The sequence below is a fragment of the Propithecus coquereli genome, unplaced genomic scaffold (genome assembly GCF_000956105.1).
Source record: "Propithecus coquereli isolate 6110/MARCELLA unplaced genomic scaffold, Pcoq_1.0 Scaffold43, whole genome shotgun sequence".
NCBI lineage: Eukaryota > Metazoa > Chordata > Mammalia > Primates > Indriidae > Propithecus > Propithecus coquereli.
In genome coordinates this window covers 969624-996422 of record NW_012150063.1, presented here as the reverse complement: position 1 = coordinate 996422, position 26799 = coordinate 969624, and the positions used below count along the sequence as shown (strand labels likewise).

At 45.5% G+C, this 26799-nt stretch overlaps 1 protein-coding gene and 1 pseudogene across 1 annotated transcript in view; both read left to right on the top strand.

Annotated features, from left to right (window-relative positions):
* The window catches only part of PRKCE (protein kinase C, epsilon), a 485500-nt gene that overhangs the window by 77723 nt on the left and 380978 nt on the right, over positions 1 to 26799 (top strand). The gene's annotated exons all lie outside the window — the stretch shown is intronic.
* LOC105817936 lies at positions 15995 to 16568 on the top strand (annotated as a pseudogene).

The window sequence follows — 26799 nt, the reverse complement described above, 5'->3', positions numbered from 1 at the left end:
TTGTTCCTCCCCGACTCTGTCTCTTGGCAGCTAGTTCAAGGTCAGTTTTTCTTGTTTCTTGCCACCTCTCCTCACCTCATAAACTGGCTGCCTTTGGTGACTCAGTTATTTCTTCTTCTTCTATTTTTGGGGCGGCATGAGGTTTGATGGTTTGGGACAGGTGGAGCGGTGTTCGCTGAAGGCAAACTGAAGTCCACAAAGCCTGGCTTTCTGGCTCTTCCTTCCCTTTTTTCACCTCCCCCCACCCCTGGACCCGCCCTCCTGGATGGGGCCCAAAAGTCTCGGCTCCCATGGCTGGGCCCACATCCTCAGCTGAGTCCTCCCTGTTAAAATTGTTTCAGTTTTTAACTTCAAAAGTGCCTTTTGAAACCTGCAAGCACTTCCTTTCCCTCCCCTGTCTTTCTGCACTTGTCTCTTACTCACCTTCAGTTGAGCGGGCGCCCAGGCAGAACTAGGATTCTTGGGAAAGGTTGTTTCTCCAGCTCTCAAAGGTCAAGGCTGGTGCCATGGTAATAGCCCTGCTGTCCTGAACCTGTCCAAGGTCCTTGACTGAAAGGAAGGGGATCCCACTGCGTCTGCCTCCCAGAATAGGCTGGGCCCAGACGAGGGTGATGTAACCACTGTGAGGAAGAGGAGTCTAATCCTCATTCACCTCCCACAGTGCAGCTTCTCTTGCTTCCAGGTTGTGTGTGTGTCTGTCCTCTCTGGTTTGGACCTGTGGGTTGAGGAGCAGCACTTAGATACCAAGTGCTTTGTAATCTCTCTCTTTCTCAATCATCTGTCTCCCTCTTCGTCATCCGTCTTTTTCTAATCTATCTACGCATGGGCCCCTGTACATAGACACAGATACATGCGTGTTTTGGAGAGTTTTGCTTGCATAAGGAAACCTACGTTGTGCTCCTCCTAAAGCGTAATGTGTGCTTTGCGCATATCTGCAGGTGCCATGGAGCGTGGTGTGTCCCTTCTCTCCAGGTTCTGTAATCTGTTTTGACTGTAAGAAGGGGATCCTGAGGCTTCTTTCCTAATAGCTTGTGTTTTTATTGGTGATGATGATATTTAGCCCACCGAAACAGTCTGCTACGGACGTCCACACTCTTACTTTTGCCCCTATGTTGGGGGCTCCTGAGGGTAAGGAGGGTCCCAGTACCCAATGGTCTGGCTACGTCCATATGCTGGTCATTAGTTTCTGAGCAAAAGAGAGTCAAACTGTGAAAATGGCCTCCTGTGGCTGTTAACTATGGGTAGAGCACTGGGCAGAGGATGCCCCAGCATCACAAATTTGCTCTCTGTGTGACTGGCTTGTGCCCCAGCCCCAGATAGTATCTCCTGGGAAAATTAAAAGAAAGGCTCCTTTTGCATATGAGCAGATATGGGCCCCTGAAAAAAACTGATGGCCGGTTGCCAAGAATTCTTTTAAGGTGGCACTGATTGTTTTGGTGAATTGACCAAGATTCTCAGGCTTGCAGACCAATTCCATGGGTTTATAGGGCTCCTGACCTCAGCTCTATTGATATTTGGGCCAGATAACTCTTTGTTGTGGGGAGCCATCTTATGCAACGTAGGATGTTTAGTCATATCCCTGGCCTCTGCCCACTACATACCAGTAGCACTTTCCTACCAGTTGTGACAACCGCAAATGTCTCCAGACATTACCAAATGCTCCTTACAGGGTGCAATTGCCCCTAGTCGAGAACCACTGGGTTAGCACATGAGAGTGTCCAGCCATTTGGGGAGAGCTAATAGTAACCAAGTGCTTGCAGTTGTTTATATATAAAGTCAGTATTCCAGTTCAAGTTACAAGGAGAATTGTGTGTTATGCCAACTGGGATTCTAGGATCAGTTGATTAACCTGTTACAGTTCTAGAAGGCAAGCTCTGCAGAAAACCCAACTCTAATGCTGGAATGAGTCAGGAAAATGGGTTCAGCAATTCCATGGTTTAATCTGGAGTTCCAAGGAACACTAGTTTTGGGGTTGTTAATGGTTGTTCCTCCTAGGGATTTGAGAATTCCCTGATACCTGCCCCCCAGCAGTGATGGCTTGGGGAGCAACACTGGGGACCCTCTTCTGCGAGTGAGTGAGAAGCACAATATGAGGCATCAGAATATTGAGATCATAAAGTTCATATCTGAGCTAGAAATCTGCGGCATTTGGGTAGATGGAGTCTTTGATATGTCCCTGCCCACTAAATGCCAACAATTCCTGTTCACTAAAAGCCAGTAGCCCTCTTGCCCATGCTTATCTCCTGATGTCCCCCTAGAAGGGTAGTGCTGTCCTCTAGTGAGACCCTAGTTTGATATATTGATTCATGCATCATTCATTCATTCACCTAATTATTCATGCAGGTGAGCGTTAAGGTCACTTCTGCTTGTCATAGCTGTGCACTTGGGAAGAAGATTGGTCTGTCTCCTATACACCAGCACCGTGCTCAGTCTTGGTGCTCAAGATTGTTATCAGTTAATTCTCAGAAAAATCCTGAGCTAGGTACAGGTAATTGCCTGGGTTTCACAGGAAGTCTGCCTACTCCTGCTTTTTAGAAACGAGCAAACTGAGGGTCTGTAACTTGCTCAAGGTCCAGCTAGTTAAGAGGCAGAGCTGGGATTTAGACCCATTTTCACAGTTCCGCATTGCCTTGGGGAAGCAAGACACACCCACGGGGAAAGTTAAATAACAACAGGAGTTACATAACCCAGGACAATAGTGCAGTGGCTGTCACCAGGCAGGGAATGATGAAATGCTAGATGGCATAGAAAAACTAGTTGTCAGGGGAGCTCAGAGGTGAATTCTTAGAGGGCTGGGTCTGGGTCATCAGGATTTGATAGAGGATGTGGGGCTAGCCCCAGACCCTTCAGATGCATAGAATCTGATGGACAAAAGGCAGCAGGGTGGTTCTGATTTAGTTTCTCAAGAAACTCAGATGGAATGTGAGCATCTTTCATCTTTCTTATTTATGAACTAGTGATTCTCAAACTTTTGGGCCTCAAGACCAAAACTTAAATTATTTAAATTTAAATATTTTAAAATTATTGAAGACTCTAGAGATTTTTGTTTATGTGGACTATATCTATCAATATTTTACTATGTTAAAATTAAAACTAATAGATTTTTAAATTACTTAAAAAATAAGCCCATTGCATGTTAATAGGAAGGGCATATTTTTTATGAAATAAACTACATTTCCAAAATGAAAATCTTAGAGGCATGGCACTGTTTTATATTTTTTGCAAATCTCTGTAATGTCTGGCTTAAAAGAAGGCAGCTGGATTCTTTTATCTGCTTTTGCATTCAGTCTGTTGTCATATCACATGTCATGTAGCCTCTGTACATTCCTGAGAGCATGAGAGTGAAAGAGACAAGAAGTGTGTTAGTATTAAGAGAGTAATTATGACCTTGCAGACCAACTGAAAAGGTCTCAAAGACCCCTAAGGGTCCCTAGACCACATTTATACTTAAACCAGGGAACCACTGCTTATACTTAAACCTAGGCAGGAGAGGGTACTAAATTTGGGCAGGAACTTGGGTCTCGATGGATCTCTCTTGGGAAACAGGAAGATGAGGGAAAGCAGATGGGTCACTATCTTTTCCGCTTCCAGGGACCATCAGAGGTCCTGTCTCTAACGCTGAGTGTACTAACCAGGTGTGATGCAGTGGTGAAGACAGAGTTGGCCTATTTCCATTCGGAGTGCTAATCTCACTTGTGTGTAACAAAAGCACCTCATGGTTCTCTTGGTAGAAACCCAGGAATGCATTGTAGTAGGTTAGATAAGTTAGCAGCATTTATCCTCTGTTTGCAGATGGAGGAAAACAAGTAGTGTGTGAGTGGCCACTTCTACTTTCTTGGAGCTTTTGGTCTGCATGGTTTACACACGTGGTTATTCCTCCCCTAGCAATACTCGGTAGAAAATCTTCCCTATGAAAATATACAAGGGGGGAAGAGAGGCCCCTGTGAATGCCAGAATCTAGTTCATATGTGTTTCCAAGGTAGTAATTAGAGGGTGCCTGTAATTAGCCTCATGAGTCTTCCAGGGTCTGAGGTTTAAGTGTTAATTTTCAACACAGTTGTGCTTCTGGGCATCAGGTTAAATGTGGCCTCCTTAGAGCCGTTTGTTGGGAAGGTACTGTCCTTTTTCCTAACCAGTTTGCCCTGTTGATGGTCATGATTCACCATTCCCTTCTGCCCACTGTGGATTTTCTGCTACTCAGGACAGCTCGCTGGTTTTGAGTTTGACATTCCAACACACGTTCTTTTAATTTCTTCATTGCTGTGATGACGTGGGCTTCTTTTAGGGGACCCTGTTTTCACTTCTTGTTTTTGAGCATCTTAAATAGTTTGGAATCTCCAATTACTACTGCCTGGGTATAGATTCTTGACAGTGTGCTGGCATCTCAGCTGTATGCAGGCACACCTCATTGTATGGCACTTTGCTTTATTGTGTGTCCCAGATATTGCAATTTTTACAAATGGAAGGTTCGTGGCAATTCTGAGTCAAACAAGTCTATTGGCGCCATTTTTCCAACAGCGTGTGCCGACTTTGTCTCTCTGTCACATTTTGGTACTTCTAGCAATATTTCAAACTTTTTCCCCCATCTTGGCATCTGTGTGTATAAACTTTTTCAACATGAGTATATCTATTATGGTGATCTGTGATCATGATCTTTGATGTCACTATTGTAACTGTTTTGGGGCGTCATGAACCACACCCATTTAAGATGGTGAACTTAATCGATAAATGGTGTGTGTGTTCTCACTGCTCCACTGACCAGCCATTCCCCCATCTCTCTCCTTCTCCTTGGGCCTCCCTATTCCCTGAGACATGAAAATATTGAAATTAGGCCAATGAATAACCCTACAAGGCCCTTTAAGTGTTCAAGTGAAAGGGAAGTGTTATACATCTTTCACTTGAAATCAAAAACTAGAAATGTTTAAGCTTAGTGAGGAAGGCGTGTTGAAAGCTGAGATGAGCCAAAAGCTAGGCCTTTTGCACCAGTCAGCCGCGTTGTGAATGCAAAGGAAAAGTTCTTGAAGGAAAAGTGCTATTTCAGTGAGCACATGAATGATAAGAAAGCAAAACAGCCTCATTGCTGGTATAGAGAAGGTTTTAGTGGTTAGAAGATCAGACCAGCTACAACATTACATTAAGTGAAAGCCTAGTCCAAAGGAAAGCCCTAACTCTTCAATTCTATGAAGGCTGAGGGAAGTGAGAAAGCTGCAGAAGAAAAGTTTGAAACTGGCAGATGTTGGTTCATGAAGTTTAAGGAAAGAAGCTGTCTCCATCATGTAAATGTACAAGGGGAAGCAGCAAATCCTAATACCGATGCTTCAGCAAGTTATCCGGATCTAGCCAAGATAATTGATGAAGGTGGCTACATTAAACAACAGATTTTCAATGTGGACAAAACAGCCTTCTATTAGAAGAAGATGCCATCTAGGACTTTCATAGCTAGAGAGGAGAAGTCAATACCTGGCTTCAAAGCTTAGTAGGACATGCTGACTGTCTTGTTAGGGGCTAATGCAGCTGGTGACTTTAAGTTGAAGCCGAGGTTTATTTACCAGTCCCCAAATCCTAGGTCCCCTTGCAATTACGCTGAATCTACTCTGCTTGTGCTTCTATCCAGGAACAACAAAGCCTGGATGACAGCACCTCTCTTTATAGCATGGTTTATTGAATATTTTAAGCTCACTGTGAGACCTACTGCTCAAAAAAAAAAAAGATTTCTTTCAGAATGTTACTGCTCATGGACAAGACACCTGGTCACCGAAGAGCTCTGATGGAGATGTATGAGATTAGTATCATTTTCATCCCTGCTAACACAACATCCATTCTGCAGCCCATGGGTCAAGGAGTAATTTTGACTTTCAAGTCTTATTATTTTATTTAAGAAATATATTTCATAAGTCTATAGCTGCCATAGATAGTGATTCCTCTGATGGATCTGGGCAAAGTAAATTGGAAATCTTCTGGAAAGGATTCACCATCCCAGATGCCATTAAGAACATTCATGATTCATGGGAAGAGTTCAAAATACCAACATTAACAGGAGTTTGGAAGATGTTAAACCTACAGTATCTCTGTGGTATGCCTGTAGTTTTGATTCTCAAGATATATTCTTCTTATAAAAAATATTTCCGACTTAAGCTGTCAGATATGTCCTGGGGGCCTTTAGCTTCTGACACTCTTGCCTTGTTCATTAGCCCTCCTGTTCTCCTAGATGACACAGAAGGCTTGTAGGGTGGCTGTAGGGTGATAAAAAGGGAATTAGAACTGGATTCCAGAACTAACTTTGCTGCTTGTTAGCTGGGTGACCTTGGGCCAGCCACTTAACCTTTCTGGGTCTCAATTTCCTCGTGGGAAGTAAGATTAAGAATGTATGTGAAGGCTTAGTATTGTCAAGCTCCATTTGGTTTAAGACTTGGCCTTAAGAGTTCTTATTAATAGACCTGCCTTTTGCTGAGCAAATTTTCTAGGTAAAGATATATGCCTGGATGTGCATCATAGTATAGTCCCTTATCTGCCCAAGGTGAAATTAATTTTACGTGACTGGGCATAGTTAATCTTTATTAGGCAAATGGTGCAGTCTTCTCTGGAGTAGAAAATTATGTGTATGTAAGAATGGCTTACTTACCTGTTAAGGCCACAGTTATTTATTCAGCAAGAGCCAAGTGCACAGTGATATGGGAGGAACAGAAAAACTCTTTGGAAATCCTTTCGTGTGAATGAGATGTGTATTGACAGTAGAAAACAAGCAGTGGCAGAATGTTCTGTGTGTCCAACCGGTGCACACAAGTGAGAGTGGGTGTCTCTAATGGGGAGATCAGTGGGTTGCCATATTATCTGTAGAGGCTTGGGACACGGGGGGTTTGAACTGTGCCTTAAAGGATAAGAGGATTAGGACTTGGGAGGGAGGGGATTCCAGGTAGCGTAGAGGATTTGAGCAAGCTTTTGTACAGCATCTGTCATTCCGCCCAGATGTGCTGGCTGTCTTTTAAGCCCTGATGATTCTGGTTTCTTGCCATTGCATTGGTCTCTGCTTCTCGGCTTCACATTTGGGGCATGCATTTTTATAGTATACCAGAACTCTGGAAGCCGAGAAGGAAGCTGAAGCTCTCACTGGTTTAAACTAGGCTGAGGGAGGTGTTGTCTTGTGTAAACACCATACCTCACTCTCTGTTTAAGTGTATTTTTTAAAGTGTGACTTCACATCCTTTCTGAAAGCCTTTTGTATCCCGTCAAGGGATTAAGATGATGGCTGAGAAGCCACTTATGCCATATAAATTAAAGGTACTAACAGTTTTAGCTTCAAAGGGCAAAGGACCAACGTTGGGGCAAGGAGAGGTCTCTCCCCCTTCATCTGAGGCGAAATTTTTTTATAAGATCCTAGTTGCCTGCCTGACACCTACATGGCCAGACACTTTCCTGGAGCTTGGTCTAGCAAACCAAAGAAGAACAATGTAAGCAATGACAGTGGTGGCTAATCCCGCCAGCACCCCTCCCCAACACCCCCACGCCCAAACACACTCACACACTCTTCACGTTATCCTCTCGTGCACGTTGCTTCCTTTCATGGCGGCGAGTGTGCCATTGGGTATCATTTTATATTACAGTTGCAATGCCCACATGACATTTTAATCTTCACATCTTAGTCACAGACTTCTAGAATGTGTGAGCTGGAAAGAACCTTAATTAAAGCGCCTTGTTTTACAAATGGGGAACTGAAAACCCAGGTTGTCTGACTCTAAGTCCAGGTCTCTCTTCACCAGTTGGTGGTTTTTTTTGTTTCAATATCTGAGAAATAACAGCTACCACTTACTGAGACTTCATGTGAAGTGCTTTTCACGCATCATGTCAATTATTTTTCATAACAACTATGTGAGGAAGGTATTATTATCACCCCTTCTTCAAGGTTAGAGAGATTGAGAAATGTGTTTAGAGTCACTGCTAGTTCATAATGGTGCGGAGATTTGAACTCGAATGATGCAGTGGCTCTGGAACCAGTAGGCTGTGCTGCATTGTGCCTTCCAAGTGAGGCTTTCTCTGTTTCCGCTTCTTTCCCTGCTTCCCTTCCTCTTTCTTTTCCAATGCCGCACCAAGGACCTCACTCTCTACTTGCTAAGGCAGGATTCTGACCATGGCTACCATGATGGCTTAGAAGCCTGGGCTCCTAAGGAAGGAGCTCTAGAGCCTTGTTTAATGGTTCAGCGTCCTTGTCCTGATACCACATCATTTATACATCAGGAGTCCTTGGCTGATTAATTCAGACAGGGCTGTGGAGGGCACGAGGCAGCTGTTCTTACATTGGCTATGGGAGACTGAGCAAGATACAGAGAAAGTGAATGGAAGCTTCCAGGAAATCCGTCCTCAACTCAAGCGCATGTCCTCTTAGCAGCGGTCACTTGCATCATCTTTATCATCAAAGAGTATGATCCCAATACTCTTATGTCCCCCTTTGATTATTTTTTTCTGTTTTCCTTCTCCTCTTCTTACAGCAGTGGCCTGAAGGGTATGACTCACACCCTGTGAGGCTATGATCACTGACCCCTGGCTTATGTGAACTTTTACACAGTATCAAAGGGATCTGCATACTCAAGAATGCAGCTATTAATACTTTCCAATTTGTACAAGAGCTTCTGGGCTATGCTGGAGGCTTCCTCCTCCATGGGGGCTATTTTACAAGTTTAAGCAGAAAATATTCCAAGGTACATTGGTAGTCTCATTAATCAGCCTGCCTGCTGACTCTGATGAAGCCGGAACTGGTGCTGGGAAATTCTCTGGCCATCCTTTGTGTGAGGAAGAACTGATACCTTCACCTTGCCTCGAGGGGAGCAGATTTGGCAATGGCTTAGGAATCCACCAACCTGGAATTTAGGGGGCCAGAGGTCCAGCCGTCCATCTAGGGTCTTACAAGAGGAAACATATCAATATGGAGGAGATCTTTGGGTCATGGGCATAGTTTGCATTTTTTTTAAAGTATAGGGTTATATTTTTATAGTTCAACAACCCTAACAAGAATGGATGCATTTGAGTCCCTTGGTTCATTCTGGATAGAAAAGAGGAAGAAAAATGAAAACCACACATCAAAAGAGCAGCCCTGGGCGTGCGGTCATGTTGCCGAGGACACCAAGCCTAAAGAGCTGTCTGGGGCTTAACAGAGCATGACATTTTTAACCGTCAAGAGCTACCAGTTTCTTTTCTGTCTCTGAAGAGACACTTCTCCCAAGAAAGTTTCCATTAAAGAAAAATTAACTTTGCATGTCTACCCAGCAGATCGTGGGTGACAGAGAGCTGTTATTTGTAAAACTGTTTAAAAATAAATTTTTACATTTGTGGAACATGACAATGATATTCCTTCAGCTTTACCTGAAGGGAAACCAAATCCCACTTGTGTGACAGAACACGTGGAGTCTATTGATGAACATTTCTAGGTGAAAGAAACAGGAATGTGGAAATGGTGGGAGCTTGGGTGCTTTTGAACGATGGAGAATTCTCAGGCAGAAGGCAGCTGCTGTGGACACTTTGGGGATTGGGGAGTTTTACGGCCAGCTGATTTCCGTGACTAGTTAGCACTTGCCTTTGTTTTAGAGAGGAGGCTGGTTATTACAGCTAGTGTCAGGAGGGTGAGCTATGGCTTACGTGAGGGATGCGTGGTCCTTGCCTACTCTGGACACGTGGTGTAAGGATGGGGCCATTCGCTGTAGAAATGGCCTGCCTTTCACAGTTCAGCCTCTTGGGCCCAGACCATTCACTTAGAGCAGCACCACACCCTGTGGTTTTTTGGGTCAATATTTTAGGAGCATCAGTTCTGTGGCCCATGTGTGTTTGATGCATAAATGTATGGCCAGGGAGAGATGCCCAAAGGGGTGGAAAGTTGGAGTAATGTGAGACTAATTAGCATTCGTTTGGAGAGTTTTCATTTACTGAGTGTCTTCTGGAAACTGGGAGAAGTTAAGTCTCTTTCCTTAGTCCTCACATTCATTTTAGGGATGAGGGACAGGGACTCAGAGACATGAGGTGTCTTGGTCACAATTATGTAGTTGCTAAGTGGGAGACCTAAGCCTTAAAATCAAGGGAGGGTCTTCTGAACTCCTGGACCTTTTTGCTACTGCAGGAGGCCCTCTGTGGTGCAATTAGGCTTCGGGAATGACCTCCCACTCCGCAGAACACCTTTCCCACGGCCTGCCACAGACCTTGAAACTCTACCCTTAGAAGGTCTTTCCTGAAACTTAAACCTTGTTATGACTAGGGTAAAGTACAGATGTCCTGGAGGAGAACCACATCATCTTACTAGTCTTTTAAAACATCAGTATAAGTGAAATTTTTTTTTATGAGAACTTTATTTGGGGCAGACTGTCATTGGAGGGGAGGGGAGAATAAAGGGGCCCTGGACATCCCAGGGCAGGCAAAGGGCTCCATGTGGGGAGCCTGAGAACAGACATATCTCAGGGGCTTGGGTTTTTCTATAGGTGAGCCCTGAATGCCACTGTAAGTACATTCTACCCAGGCTATAATGTTACAATATTTGGATATGTTGGTATCAAGCCACAAGGCAGATTTATGTTTCACAATACCTATCATGTAACTATGAGATTACTAAATAATGAAATGTAATGTTATTGGTCATTGCTTATGTTAAAAATGTTTACCCATTCATCGATATTCACCTCTTTGAAAAAAGTTTCAGATCAGTCTGTATTGTTATATGTTTTATGACTAGCTTATTTTGGGCAGTAGTAGTGGTGAGAACAATAATACTTATAATATCTTAGATGCCACTTCCTCCAGGAAGCCTTCCAAGATCCTCCAAATCGGGCTACATGCAGCTTCCTATGCATTTCTGTAGTATCTTGCCTGCTTTTTCCCCAGTCAACATCTTAGACACTATTTGGTATTTTCCTGTTTGTTTGCCTGTCTCTTTCACTATCTTTCCCTAGTAGGATTTCTCATCTGGACCACAAAACAAAAAATGACACGAGTGACTGTTTTCTCGATTCTCCTAAGGATGATACATAATGTACAATTTTAGATGAACAGGAGAGAAGTTAAATCACTGTAATTAATGGGTGCCCTAGATCAGGGGTTGGCAACTTTCTCCTGTAAAGAGCTGGAGAATAAATATTTTTGGCTTCGTGGGCTATACAGTCTCTTCAGAATAACTCAGCTCTACCATCGTAGCACAAAAGCAACCATAGACAATACAAATAAATACATTTATTTATAAACACAGGCTGTGGCTGAGATTTGGCCCTGGGCTGTGGTTCCTTGAGCCCTATATGGCTTTAGGGCTTACTCCTCTCTGCTTAAGGGGGTGCTAGGCTGACTGACTGTGAGCTGAGTGTGGACAGAGATTCTAACTTGCTCACCACCTTTTCCCTGCTGGTGGCCTGTCCTGGTCCATAGTAAGTGCTGAACAAATACTAGCTTGTGATCACTTATTCATTCAACAAGTATTTAGTGAGTGCCTGCTGTGTTCTAGGCATCATTTGAGGAGCCTGAGATACATCAGTATAGAAAACATACACAGTCCCTGTCCTCATGGGGCTCACATTTTAGCAATGGAGCTCAGACAATAAATAATAAATGATGTAGTATGTAATAACATGATAAAGGCCATGGGACAAGAAAACAGTACCAAGCAAGGTTAAGGGGCATTGGAATTCCCTGGGGAGGCGTGGGGTGGGCAGCTTGCAGTATTCTATAGGATGGTCAGTGTTGGCTTCAGCGGGGTGAGATTTGAGCAAAGACTTGAAGGAAGTCAGCTAAGTAGCTGGCCAGAAATGCCTTTTCTCCTCTGTTTCACCATCTCCACGCCTCTGCAAGAGTCTCTCTTCCCCAAAGTAGTGTTGGAGGAAGAGCTCGGGGCTTCGAGAAATCTGGATTCCAGGTATGACTCTGCTGGTAACCCCTGTGGTCTCCTTCTACCTTGCTGAGTCCTGAGACCACTCTGGGCATGCTCAGCCCTGCCTTCTCAGAACAACGATTTCACTTCGAGCCTGTGCCACATGGCATTCAGTGTGTTACAGTTTCATGGGGTTGTCTTAGCCTTCCCATACTTTTTATGTATGCCATGTAGCAGGTGGCACCATGTGGGATGGGTGGATGAAGCTGGGTAAGTATGAAGTGGGTACAAAGTGCTTAGTTTAGGCTGTTCGGGTTGGATGGCTAGAAGTACAATGCAGTGAAAAACATTAAACTCTGAGATTCAGTTCCATGTCTGTGGTTGCACCTCATTGTACCTGGTGATTGCAATCCAGACAGACAGTGCAGTCTTCTGTGTAAAGGTGGGGTTGCCTGTGCGCAGTTAGCAAATGTCGGCAGGAGAAGAGGTGGTTTTATGATGCGACTTGGTGGTCAGGCGATCCCAGGGGAAGGAGACGAGGTCCCCAGGTCTGTGCGCTCCATCTTCCTGGAGCAGCAGGACTTTTGGCCTGGGCCTCTGGCATGTGTTGAGATAATCCCTGAGCCTGAGTGTTGGGGTGGATTTTGTGACACACAGATCCCCCCTACAGGGGTGTTGACTGCTGACAGTCTACAGCCGAGCCCCTGCTTCCCAAGATTGTTGCCTTGGCTGAAGGGGGCCCAGGGTCCTGCCCCTTCCTGAGGGTAGCCCACATTGAATGACTGGTTTATGGGGAAAGGCCCAGCCCCCCTACCCCAATGCGAGACAGTTCTGCAAGTCCGTCCTAGCTGCAGAGCTCCCCCCGGGATTGGATGGGACCTTGGTTGCAGCTGCGTCACAGCCCAGCTTCCCCCTCTGCCCAGCCCTGCTTTCGTCACTCCTTCCATGGGTTGATCCTCAGGGCAGTCCCCAGTGCAAATCTCCATCTCTGAGTCACTTGGCCAGGCTAACATCTGGCGGAAACAATGGGCTGTGATGTGGACAGACCCCTCGAAGCCCCGGGGACATGATGTGATGGCAACACTGTGTATGGTCCATCAGCCCTGTGGGACGGTTCGGTGTCTACAGCAACGTCGTCCTGCCGTATCTCCCACCGCTAGAGGTTTACAGCTTTGGTTAAACATCGTCTCCTTGAGGCAGACTCTCCTTTGGCTTAGAGAGTCCTCAGAGACTGTCACTTCCATATGAACAAATATCTCAGAAAAATTTAGTTGCAAAAAAGAGCGATCAAAGCAGCTATAAGACACGTGAGGCAGGACGGTTGAGGGGGCGGTAAGGCTGGAGACTTGGGGTCTGAATTTTAGCTCCTCTGTGTCTTAGCTTTGGTCACCATAGGAAGGTCATTTGACCTCTCTGTACCCCAACTTCATCATCTGAAAAACAGCAGTAATAACAGCACCCACCTCACAGGGCTGTTCTGCAGATTAAGCGAAGTAGTGCTGGGTGCCTGGACACACCTGCTTACGTGTTGGCTCTTATCACATTCGTAGGAAGGGAAAGGTGCTCAGGGGAGATGAGAAGTGGCAGAAAAGCAAAATGTTTATCAAAGATAAAACAACTCCTAGAACATGAACATTTTATGCATTTTGTCTGAAGACACACGCGGGAATGAATGAGGAAGGCAGGTCAGACCCTTATTCTGGGAGCATAGATGCCAGCCAGGGTAAGGACAGGAGACGCTACTATAAAGACCAAGGCTTTGACTTCATAGCTGTGGGTGGCTGGGGAGGAAGGGAGTTAACACTAATTGGATAACTACTGTGCGCTAGGCACTGTGCCAAATCTTTCCGTATATTGTCCCGTTTATTTCTTACCCTACCCATTTGACAGACACACTTTCATTCCTGTTTCATAGATGGGAAACTAAGGCTGTGAGAGATTAAGTTACTTGACCAAGGCCAGAGAGCTATCGCACGATAGGTGGGGTTGGAAGGCAGGTCTGGGGGACGACAGGGTCCATGTTCCTGTCCTAGATCACACTACCTGAGGCTTTGTTCTTCAGTGCCGTCCTCTGCCAGGGCCTGAGGGGCATGGGAAGAAATCAGTGGCTTACAGATAAATCAATCTGTTAGGCAAATCAGACACAGAGAGGCCACCTCCTTCAGGAAGGCTTCCCTAAGTTTCTCTGCCCTGGAATCTGCTTCTGGCTCCTGGCTTCTCTGACGCTGCCTGCATCTCCATCCACGTTAGGCGTCCTCTCACTTTCTGCCAGATGCTGTGGTTACTTGTGGGACTGTGCTCATTGCTGTTACATAGTCACGTTTCTGGAGAACAGAACAGGCCACGCCTGTTTTCTCTCATCGTACTGCATGGGGCTCTTCCCTGAGTATCCTCCAGGAGGTGTGAAGGAGTTTTGTGGAGAGAATGAGCATGCAGGAACACTAGACAGTGGTGCTAAGTGATTGCACACTCTGCAGCTGCAGGTACTGCAGAAACCTGCTGGAGGTAAGGATCATCTTGGTGCAGGGTGATCAGGGCGACGTCACTGAGGAGGTGAGGTCTGCACCCTGATCCTGGAGTGTGGGAGCAATGCGGGGCTGGCCAAGCATGTAGAAGAGGGGCATGACCACCTTCAGGGGGAGGGACAAGTGTCAGTCGTTGTGCACCTCTCCCTCCGTGTGCTGTCAGGGCACGGGGTGGGGGCTGGACGCTACCCCAGGGGAGTGTGGATATGCCAGCCTTGCCGACTTGAGACCAAATGTTCCTCCCACGCAGCTGTCTTCAAAATGAAGTCCTGATGAGGAGGTGGGTGAGCGAGCGAGTGAGCATGAATTACCCCTGGCCCACGTCTCGGCGCGCTTATAGGCTGCCTGCTTGCTTGAGCTTTCTCTCATCCTTCTGATAAATCAGGAACTCCCGAACACTCCTCTTGGAGTCATCCCCACCCCCCAGCCTGGAGCCTGGTGGAATCAGGCCTGCCAAGTCCTGGAACACACTGTGCTCTTCTTCAGAGCACTCAGACATCATTACCTGTCCAACCTTCACGCGGGCGGGCCACGGAGACAGAGCAGGAGCCAGCGCCCCTGTTCACGTGGCGGCAGACCCAGAGCAGGGGCTCCTCCTCACAGCTGCTGGCAGAGGATGCTTGGCTCCTCTTCTGCCTCTTCCTCTCACCCCTGACATCTGGGTGCTCCCCAGGCATCTGCCATTACTGGGGTCCCTTCTTCCCTGGAGCCAAAAGACACAGAATGTCAGGATAGGAAGAGTCGAGTCCAACCACATGCCCTCACTTCTCCCCACCAGCCTCTTGCACGCCCTCCTTGCTCTGTCCGCAGAGCCCGTCCTGCCCACGGCTCTCCCCGCCTCCATCTGGGGCCTGAGACTTACCCCATCTGCGGGGCTGTGTGCTTCTTGGGCATCCCAACCTGGACATCACCCCGGCATCCCAAATTCAGCAAATCCAGGAATGAACTTATATCCCTCTCCTCACACATCCCTATGTGATTATAGCAGCACTTCCCGTGTTTGGTATCCCTGGCTTGAACCCTTCGTGTCATTCCTTTAGCCCTTGTTGGTGATACCTCCTTGCAGGTCCTACCTGCGGTTTCTCCACGGCCTCCCGTGCGAGCATCCTCCTCCCACCGCCCTGCTGCAGATGTCTCTGACCTTTTGTCTGGGTTCTGTAGTTTCCTCCTAGCTGGCCTCCTTGCTGCCAATCTCTCCTGCCTCTAGCTTCATCCCACAACTATTAGCAGATTTATAGATTTAATTATGTTAATCAAAATCATTAATTAACACAGTTTTTAATTATGTTATTTTTGTGCTCAAATCTTTCAGGATCTTCTCTTTGCTTTAGAATTAAATAATGACTTCTTGCCTAGCAACTAGAGACTTCTAGAGCATTTACTCAGTCTTTCTGACTTAATTTCTTTACACCTGTAGATAAAGTATACTTCAGCCAAAAGAGCTTATTTTCTGTTTTCTGAGTAAACTGTGTGTTTCCTTCCTGTCTGCCTTTGCTTGTGCTTTACCTTGCCCTAAATACCCTTCCTTCTCTCCTCCACTGTTTGAAACCCCACCCACCATTCTCAATAACCTGGAATTTGATGAGCTCTCCTGAGAGCTGGGCCTCTTCCTAAGGTGGTGCTCAGCAAGGAGAAGGCCATGTTCAGTTCCAGTGCCAAGATCACGAAGCCAACAGTGAGAAGCCGGACGAGTTCGAGTCTGGCATTTCCCAGGCTCTTCTGGAGCTGGAGATGAACTCAGACCTCAAGGCTCAGCTCAGGGAGCTGAATATAACAGCAGCCAAGGAAACCGAAGTTGGGGGTGGTCGGAAGGCTATCATCATCTTTGCTTCCCATTCCCCAACTGAAATCGTTCCTGAAAATCCATGTCTGGCTAGTATGTGAATTGGAAAAAAAGTTCCATGGGAAGTATGTTGTCGTTATCACTCAGAAGAGAATTCTACCTAAGCCAACTCGAAAAAGCCCTGCAAAAAATAAGCAAAAGCATCCCAGGAGCCACCCGTGCAGGATGAGATCCTTGAGGACTCGGTCTTCCCAAGTGAAATTGTGGGTGAGAGATTCTGTGTGAAACCCGATGGCAGCCGGCTCAGAAAGGTCTGTTTGGACAAAGCCCAGCAGAATAATGTGGAACGCAGGTTGAAACTTTTTCTGGTGTCTATAAGAAGCTCATGGGTGATGACATTAATTTGGAATTCCCAGAGTTTCAGTCATAAACAAAAATGACTAACTAAAGTATATTCACAGTAAAAAATCCAAATGAACAAAAAACCCTGCTTTCAAGGATCTTTTTCCGATTTTCCCAACCAGATGTGTTTTCTCTTTCTTTCGGATTGCTTTGTGACAGAGACTGTATCTTAATCTCTGTGTAAGCACAGATCCCAGCTTGCACCTTGTTCTCAGTATTGGCTGAATTGTACTGAATTTGAGCCTCTTGGGAAGAGTCAGCGTGAGTTTCTACGAAAGCCTAATTGATGCTAAGTCTTAGAGGTTTGGTTGTCATCTGTGGCATAAGTGCTTTGCCATGGCCTTAGAGTTATTGGAAGTTAAGATATATAGCTCTTAAAGGTACAGGATTGGGAATTATGCTTCCAGAGATTAAAATAGATGCATTTTAACATCATTACATTTGTGTAGTTTACAACGGCTCTGTCACAAGTGTTATTTTATGTTTTCACCCTTCTAAGTAATAGGTTGTTCATAAGTCATTTTTATTAAGCAAACTAAGGGACTTTATTGGTTCATGTACCAGACCAGGGATAAATGGAAGCAAAGTTGGATCAGGGTGCTCATATGACATCATTACTTTGCTGTCTTTGTCCCTCTAGGCTGCTGTCTTCCGGTTGGCTATATTCTCAGACAGGATCTTCCTAAGCAGTGGTAGAAATGGCCACCAGCAACTCTGGGTTTAAATTCAACTATTCGTGTTTTAGGGACCCACAGAATGACAAGAGCTATCTTTTCTGATAGTTTCCACAGAAGTCACTGGAGGGTGGTGTCCATCTTTGAGTCCATTGCTGTGGCCAGGGAGACATGGTGCTCTGATTGGCTGGTCTGTACCTGAAAGGACAGAGGAGAAAATTATGAACCTCAGAAATGCTAAGTGACTTATCCAAGATAGCAGACTGAAGTGCCTGTCTTCTGACCAAAGTTCAAGTTCTTTGAATTACCCTACGTTGTGCTTAGATAACCAATGCCTTTTCGTGTCTATGTGTGAGCCATTTTTAGAGTAGGGGCAGCCCTTGGCCCAGTTGCAAAGGTGATAGATTATACTTTTGGGCTTCTACTTCCCTTCTTCTGTACCCTTTTACAGCCTGTCCGAGAACTCAGCTAATGCCCAGTACCTTAAAATTCTGTTTCTTCCCATCCTCTTTAAAAACCTGACATTGTTCTCAAAATCATTATGTTAAGGGAAAGAAGCCAGACTCAAAGGCTATATACTGCATCATCTCAAGTATGTGATATTCTGAAAAAGGCAAAACTCTAAGGTTGGAAAACAGGTCAGGAGTGGGATGGGGGCAGGGGATTGAGTATAAGGGAAATTTTTTGAGGTAATAGACTGTTTTATATCTTGATTATGGTGGTGGTTACAAGACTGTATATATTTGTCAAAATGCACAGAACCGTATACTAAAAAGGGTAACTTTTACAGCATGTAAATTATACTTTAATAAAAAACAACAAAAAAACGCTTTAGATCCTGTTTAGGCCTGAGTGACAATGGGATTTGCATCTTAATGAGCATCAAAACTGCAGGCTGTAATGAACTAAGTAGCTTTGAGATACCAGCGTAATCTAATACCAAGAACAAGAAATCAGAAAGTGTTACAGTCACTCAAGAATAAATGACTCTCGGGCTGGCACAGTGGCTCACACCTGTAGTCCGAGCTACTCTGGAGGCTGAGGTGGGAGGATCTCTTGAGCCCGGGAGTTCAAGGTCAGCCTGGGCAACATAATGAGGCCCTGTCTCTAAAAATTTAAAGGAATAAAAAAAGAGTAATTGACTCTCATTCACTGGAAAGTGGACAAGTTGTCCCTGAGCTGAGTAAATCAGCGGCCCTTGTGCTGCTGCTGCCATCTGACTGGGGCTGTGAAGCTGCACCCTGAACTTTCCTCCCTTGGGCCGAGTCAGGGTGGAGGCTCTCTGGGGAATGCAGGATCTGGGATTGAGGCAGAGGGCTTAGGGTACAGCGTGGGGTGATAGAGACAAATAAAGATTCAGGAGGAAGCATTATCACCTCTACCCCGATACTGCTGCAAACATGATCCTTCCTAGGCAATTGATAGGTTGGAGGGCAGTGGGAAAGTCCAGCATTCACAGTGTTTAGCGACCCTCTGCCTGAACGGCCCTCCCCGCTTACTTGTTCCCCGCTGCCACCTCACACGTTCTTTAGGACCCACTCAGATGTGCCCTTCCTCCTACCCATTGCAAGGCCTCCCCCTACAGGCCACCCCCAGCTCCAGGAGTCTCCCCAGGGGCCTATCTTTCCAGTCTTTTCTGTGTCAGTGTCTGGCTTCTCCATTCTCTCAAACTCGTCCCTAGTCGGTGCTAACTCATCTCATTACAATCTAGGCATTTTGCTTTTTCATTTATGTCTGATTATTCACTTCAAAACACTGCACTCCCAAATGTTTCCATCTCTCCCTACCCTACTCCAACTCTACCTGGGTTCATCTCAGATCATAATTGTTTAAAAGTGCAGCTTCAAAGGCTGGGGGTGCTGTGGCTCAGGCCTGTAATCCTAGAACTTTCGAAGGCTGAGGCAGGAGGATCGCTTGAGGCCAGGAGTTTGAGAGCAGCATGAACTACAGTGTGGACCCAGTCTTTACAAAAAATAAAAAAAATTAGCTGGGCATGGTGGTGCATACCTGTAGTCCCGGCTACTTGGGAGGCTGAGGCAGGAGGATTGCTAGAGCCCAGGAGTTCGAGGCTGCAGTGAGCTATGATGACGCCATTGCACTCCAGCCTGGGCAACAGAGTGAAACCCTGTCTCAAAAAACAAAACAAAAAAGTGCAGCTTCACAAGGAGGTACTATATAATGCACAATTACGTAGTGGTTTCTGAAGTTTTCGTAGCTTTCTGCCCACTGAAAGTCTTTACTGACAGGGAAGTAATAAAATAATACTTTCAGTTATAGATATCACATTTTCTGATTTAAAACATCTGATATATATATATATATATATACAAACTGTAAACATTTTCATTTTTGCTGAAACGGTGTTTTTGCAAAAAAAAAGAAAAAAGTTGCTCACCAATTACTAAAATTAAATGGGGAAAGCTCTGGCGGTGGAATGGAGGCGTCAGGAAGCTGGTCTCAGCTGTCTCCAATGCGATTGCTTCTATCTGTGCCGGTGAAGGAGCCATTGATCATGAAAACAGGGAAGACCCAGAGCCGGGGCAGACCTTTGTGTGTTCAGCAGCAAGGGGATATTTTTGCTGAGTTGGGGACTCAGACTGAACAGAGCGGCTGGAGCTGACGTCTAGCTGTAATAAACCTTCTGAGAAACACTTCCTCACGGTTGTTTATAGTTTGCTTCTAGCATACACACATCTGACACTTTCCGGCTTTAAAGCTGCACAAAACTCCCCATCAGTTGTAGGGAGTGAGACAGAGTCTTGAGCTGCCTGGGGACAAATATCAGGGTCTTCCTGGGGCCAACAGCAGCAGAAGAACGGGGCCTGGCTGTGGCTATGGCAGACAGAGAGCGAAGGCTCCTCTGAGGACAGTCAGCGATGCCCTGGTTGAATGAGGCCCTTTCTCCAGCTCTGACATGGTCCCGGCCAGACTCCACCAATCAGATCAGAGACCTGGCCAGCTCAGCCCAGCAGGTGGGCGTGTGCATGTCCTGGGCCCTTGCCCAGGCTGGCTGGCGTTGCTGACAGGCTGCAACTGTGGTCTTGGAAGGGCAGATTCAGGGGGTGGCTCGGTGCTGATACACCCTGTGCCGGATTACCCCAGAAGGCCGCCAGCATGACCACCACAGTGAGCAGAAAAGCTCAACAGGGAGCTTGTAGAGAGCTACCAGAAGGCCATGGGATGCTGCAGGTCTCATGTTTAAAGAGCCTGCGATCCCCTGTAATGCTGGTTATCTGCTCAGCCCCTGAGGGTACCCTGTGTGTGTCCTGTGCAGGAGGGGATGTTGGAAGGCAGGCAGGCTGCGCTTAGATCGTGGAGGACTTTCTGTGTTCTTGGTTCCAGGTGTGCTCCATCTCCTTCTTAGGAATTTCTTGGCTATCACACCAAAAGTGCAGGCAACAGAAGCAAAAATAGGCAGGTGTGATGACATCAAACTGAAAAGCTTCTGCACAGCAAAGGAAACAATCAACAAAATGAAAAGGCAACTCATGGAATGGGAGAAAATATTTGCAAACCATGTTTCCAATAAGTGGTGAATATCCAAAATATATATGGAACTCATACAACTAAATATCCAAAACATAAATAACATGATTAAAAAATGGGCAAAGGATCTGAATAGACATTTTTCCTAAGAAGACATACAAATGGCCAAAAGGTATTTGAAAAGGTGCTCAACATCGCTACTCATCAGGGAAATACAAATCAAAACCACAAGGAGATACCACCTCATGCCTGTTAGAATGACTATTATCAAAAAGTCAAAAGGTAATGTGTTGGCGAGGATGTGGAGAAAAGGGAACCCTTACGCACTGTAGGTGGGAGTGTAAATTGGTACAGCCATTGTGGAAAATAGTATGGAGCTGCCTTAAAAAGTTAAATATAGAACTACTCTATGATCCAGCGATCCCACTTCTGGCTACGTAACCAAAAGAAATAACATCACTATCTCAAAGAAAAATATGCACACCCCTGTTCACTGCAGCATTATTCACAACAGCCAAAATATGGAAACAACCTAAGTGTCTGTTGACAGATGAATGGATAAAGAGCATGTTTATACACAAACACACACACACACACACACACACACACACACACACACACACACACACACGTATACAGAGGAATATTATTCAGCCTTAAAGAAGAAGGAAATCTTGCCATTTGCAACAACATGGACAAACCAGAAGGACATCATGCTAAGTGAAATAAGGCAATCACGGAAAATCAATACTGCATGATCTTACTTTATCATCATGTGGAATCTTAAAAAGTCAGACTCACAGAAACAGAGAGTAGAAGACGGTGGGGACGGAGGAGTTGGGGTGATGAGGAGATGCTGGTCAGAGAGTACAAACTTGCAGTTATAAGATGAATAAGTTCTGGAGACCCAATGCACAGCATGGTGACTATAGTTAATAATTATGTATTATGTTCTTGAAATTTGCTAAGAGAGTAGATCTTGAGTATTCTCACCACAAAAAAAAGTAACTCGGTGAGGTGGCTATGTTAATTAGCTTGATTGTAGCCATCATTTCCTAATGTATACATGTATCAGAACATCATGGTGTCTAACTTGAATATAAACAATTTTTTTTATTTGTCAATTCTATACCTCAATAAAGTTGAAAAAAATAGTCAGCCCAGGGCAACTTGATAAAGTCTTTCTCTTCTCTTGCTGTTTCCCACCCGTCACAGACAGAGGTGCAGGAGCCTCTGAGGCTAGACCGACGCTTTTTTGCCTTTGAAGTTGCTCGGGAGAAAGGAACCAGGAGGAGCTGATGTAGGAAGTTAGCTCATCCCTTCCCACTGAGCCAACTCTGGTTTATCTTTCGGATCCCGCCCTGCCCGGCCACATCTGTGTACATTTACTTATTCCTCACATCCGTATTGTGGGCGTGGGTATTTTTCTCCCCGACTGATTCTTTCAAAACCTTGCCCCAAGCAGGAGGCTTTCAAGACTGTTTAGTCCAAATGGCTTGCCAACACAGCCACATTAGCAGACTCCACAGAGAGCTCGATTCCGGCTCTGGTCCCTACAGATGTTCTGTCGGCTCTTGGGCCCTAGAAATAGGAAGCTGGCCTGGTCAGAGACGGCCTGAGCGCCAGAATGACCTCATCCCTGGACCTGGTGAAGGGTGCAGAGACCTGAGAGTACAGGAAGGAGCCTCACTCCCGGGAGCTCAGTGGACTGTGGATTTGGCTGTTTTTTTCAGATAGTGCATCTAATAAAGATGACTTGTGGGACAGAGGCAGATAGCTCTGGGTTCAAATCCTGAACCATCGCAAGCTGAGTAACCTTGCGTTACTCGCTTTATGTTTTTGAGCTTAGTTTCCTTGTCTGTGAAATGGGACTATAATAACACCAGCAGTGTTGTTTGTCATGAGAAATAACAGAGACAATGTGTGTAACGTTTGTAGCTCAGGAACAGGTATCTGAGAAACTCTCAATGAATGGTAGCGATCGTTATTGGGACTGTATCAAGGGGAAAGTCTGCAAGTGTTGCTTTCCAGAAATTTCCTAGAGAAGGCAATGTTTTTCTCTCAACTCTGGCCACACATCAGAGTCCCATGAAGTGGTTTTAAAAATACATTTGCCTGGTTTTTCAATTCTGGCGATTCTGATTCGTGTGTCTCACGTGGTGCCCTGGAATCTACATTTTTCAAAGTACTCCTGGTGCTGTGTCCTCTGGTGTAACCCAAAGGAATGAACTGCTCGGAGCAGAATTTCAGGCACTGGTGCTGGCTGCTGGGTGGTGGGGTGGGGAGGGGAGATTTGCAGGGCAGGGAGGGCCATTTTCTGGGGACTCTGAGATCAATCACATCTTATAATTATCACTGTCTGTTATGGGGGTCCTGGGAACCACTCCATTCTGTGTCTTCTCCTTCCTGCAGCGTGTGAGGCAGATGGTGGTGGGTAGTGAGTGCCCGGGGGCTGAGGCGGCCGGGGACACAGATGCCCTCATCTCGCTGTGCTCTGACAGGCCCACCCCACCGTTCTCGGCAGCACTTCCAGAACTTTGCCTAGAATCCCCGCCTTGGAGGGCTTTCTTAGCCCATCTGTTCTTTTGTTTTTCCCTTTCTCATCCCTGCTGCCCTCAACCCTACCCACATCACTCTGTCCTGTGGGGACCTGACTTCTACCTGGCTGTAATTTGGGAAAGCTTTCTTGTTGAAATGAGGCTGCCTCCAAATAGAGCTGGGTATGGTGTTAAAGAAAATTCCGACCTCACTTATAATCCCAGTTAATTTTGTTTCTAGCAGTTAATGGGAAATGGAGAGGCGGGCCCTGAGCAGCGTTCTGGGCTTGTCTCCCAGGGAGCCCACAGACACGGATAACACGTGTGGACCAGCCCCTGAGAACGTCCCCAGTATTGGAACAGTGGTGAGTTGGGGAAATCAGAACAATATCAGGGTTCTCTCTGAGAATCAGAGTTCCAATTTCCGTGTTTCAATTTGTTCCGCATCTAATTTCTTTTCTACCATATTTCAATTCTCTCTAGCCCTGGGTCACTGCACTGATTTAAATGGATGGCCTAAGAGGTCATTATAGATAGATGGAGCCACAAGCCTGTGGGCTTTCACTGTGATAAGATGTTTTTTCTTTTTCATAAATTAGTATGTCAATTATCACATGCCCACAGGTGATAGCTAAAAGAAATCGGACAGCGGAACTAACGGAAATTAGGTAGCAATCCTAAATATGCCATCTCTGCTTTCTGAGATGTTCCCTCCCTTCTTGTCCCCTCCCCTTCCCTCCTTTTTCTTTCTTTCAGTTTTTAATTGTATTTGTAGGGAAAGCTATCAACTATATCCAGTCCTATAGCTTTAAATATCTCCTATATCCTGATGATTCTCAAGTTTTCACTTCTGTCCAAACCTCTCCTCTAAACTTCAGACATATATCCAAGAGTCTCGGTGTCCAACAGGCTTCTCACACTTCTGATATGCAAAGCTGAGCTCCTGGTTTTCCTCCCCAAATCTGCTCCTTCTGCCATCCTCATCCTCACCGTCACGGAGGGCACCTGGCACACAGTGGGTACCCAATAAATATTTGCACAAGGAAGAATAAGAATATGAAAAGCTTATACCGTAACGCTTGGAGTCAGGAGTGGATCCATTCCCAACTCTGTAGTCAATAAGATGCGTGTCATCGGGTGAGTTGCTCACCTGGCTCTACCTAGATAAAATGTGGATGGTGCTACTTACTCTCTCATGGCTTGTGCCAGGGCACAAGGAGAGAATTGTGCTACATAAACGCAAGGCATTATATCAGGTACCTTCTCCAGTGTTCCGTGCTCCCCCTTTTCCTGCAGCCTCACATGGACATTTTACCCAGCTTTTATTCAAGACTGCGTGACACATCTCTATCTTGTCTACCCCAATGATTTCGCAGTGTGCTCCTTCTCTCCGAGGAGACAGACTTCCTCACTGTCTCAGGAACGTGCCGTCACCTTCCTGCCCTTAAATCTCCGCTCCTGGAATGCCCTCCTCTATGGCCTAAGCCCTGCCAGACTCTTCCTACCTTTGAAGACCTCGATCCCTGCGGTCCCCTGCAGAGTCTCCATCCGTGCAGCTGCACGGATTACATGCTTCTCTGCTTTCTCCTGTACTGACCCACATTGGATTTTACCCTGCTTCATTTTGCATGCGCTCATCTCACTTCCTTAGAGATTTAACCTCTTGAGGCCAAGACATTTGTTGCTCATTCTCTTGCATCCCCATAGTACATAATATGAAACAACTGGGTCCTTGTTTTTTTGCAAATTAAAAAGAAATTCTGGTAAAATACACATAAAATAAAATTTACCATTGTAACTATTGTTGAGTGTATAGTTCAGTGGTAGGAAGTACATTTGCACTGTTCATCCAATCTCCAGAACGCCTTTCCCTGCAAATCTGAAACTCTGTACCCATTAAACACTAACTTCCATTCCCCCTTCATTCAGCCCCTGCAAACCACTCTACTATTTTCTGTCTCTTTGAAGTTTACTACTCTAGATATTTCACATAATTGGAATCATACAGTATTCGCCTTTTTGTGACTGGCTTGTTTCACTTAGCATAAGGTCCTCAGGGTTCACCCATGTTGTGGCATGCATCAGAATTTCCTTCCTTTTTAAGGTTGAATGATATTCCATTGTATGTATAGACCACATTTTGTTTTTCTGTTGATGGTTGCTTGGGCTGCCTCCACCTTTTGGCAGTTGTGAATAATGCTGCTGTGAACATACCTCTTTGAGACCTTGCTTTCAATTCTTTTGGGTATATATCCAGAAATGGAATTGCTGGATCATATGGTAATTCTATTTTTAATTTTTTGAGGAACTACCATGCTATTTTTCATAGCGGTGGCACCATTTTACATTCCTACCATCAGTGAACAAGGGTTCCAATTTTCTACATTCTTGCCAACACTTCTTTTTTTTTTTCTTCTTGATAGTAGTCACAATTTGCTTTTCTGTAATGATTAGTGAGTGATAGTGAACATCTTTTCATGTGCTTGCTGGCCATTTGCATTTCTTCTTTGGAGAAATGTCTGTTCAAGTCCTTTGCCCATTTTTAAATCAGGTCTTGTTGTTATTAAGTTGTAGGAGTTCTATATGTATTTTCTGGATATTAACCCCTTATCAGATATATGATTTGCAACACTAGGTACGTTTGATAGGGAACTCATTGGTAACCATTGATGGAGTACTGAAGGAGCCTGCACCTGAATCAGGGTTCTGAAATGCTAGCTGGCAGACAATTTGAAAGAATTCTTTAAATGTATGGATATATGCCAGTTTCCATCTCATGCAAAACCTGCAACAACCCTGTAAGGTATGCGGTATCGCTTCCATTTTGCAGATGAGGAAATTGAGGCTCAGAGAAGTCAAATAATTTACTAGGGCTTCCCCAGCCTAGTACGGGGCAGAACCAGGATGTGAAGCTGAGCCTGTGTGGCTCCCTGCGTCGCCTCCTGCACCTTCAGGCTGCGTGAGAGCACAAGCGAGCTCCACACACGTGTTGCTCATCACTCTTCTCTGGCTTTCATTAAAGAAACCCCTGTGCCTGGCAAGCAGGCCGCCGCCAGCATTCCTGACTCTGCAAAACCCGATCTTCATCCACGTTTGAGTGTCAGTATGACTCACATACCTGGGGTTCCTTTGCGCAGCCTTCACTGGGAGATCAGATACTCATCTCTCCTATTTCTAGCTTGGGTCTTCTCAGAGCTGCTAACCCGCATTAATCAATTCCATTCAACAGGAAGCTCATATTGGGCAGGAAAGGCTCAGTGTGCTGGATTCAGGGGGAAAGGAAGACACTGCCCCCACCCTAAAGGAGTAGACTTTATGGGTGCCAGATTGGGCAGCAAAGACAACAGAAGGGCAATGAGAGATGTTATGCTTTTGAAAACCAAGTAAATGGTGCAGTGTAGGCTATCAGAACTCTGAAAACAGAGAGGGAACAGGATTTTAATGTGTTTTTGAACCATCTTCCCTGACCCACTGTGGGTATGTGCTCAGAAAAGCCAACCTAATATTAGGCTGGGCAAAACATATTTAGGAAGGATATATGCTATGAACAAATTGTACAGTG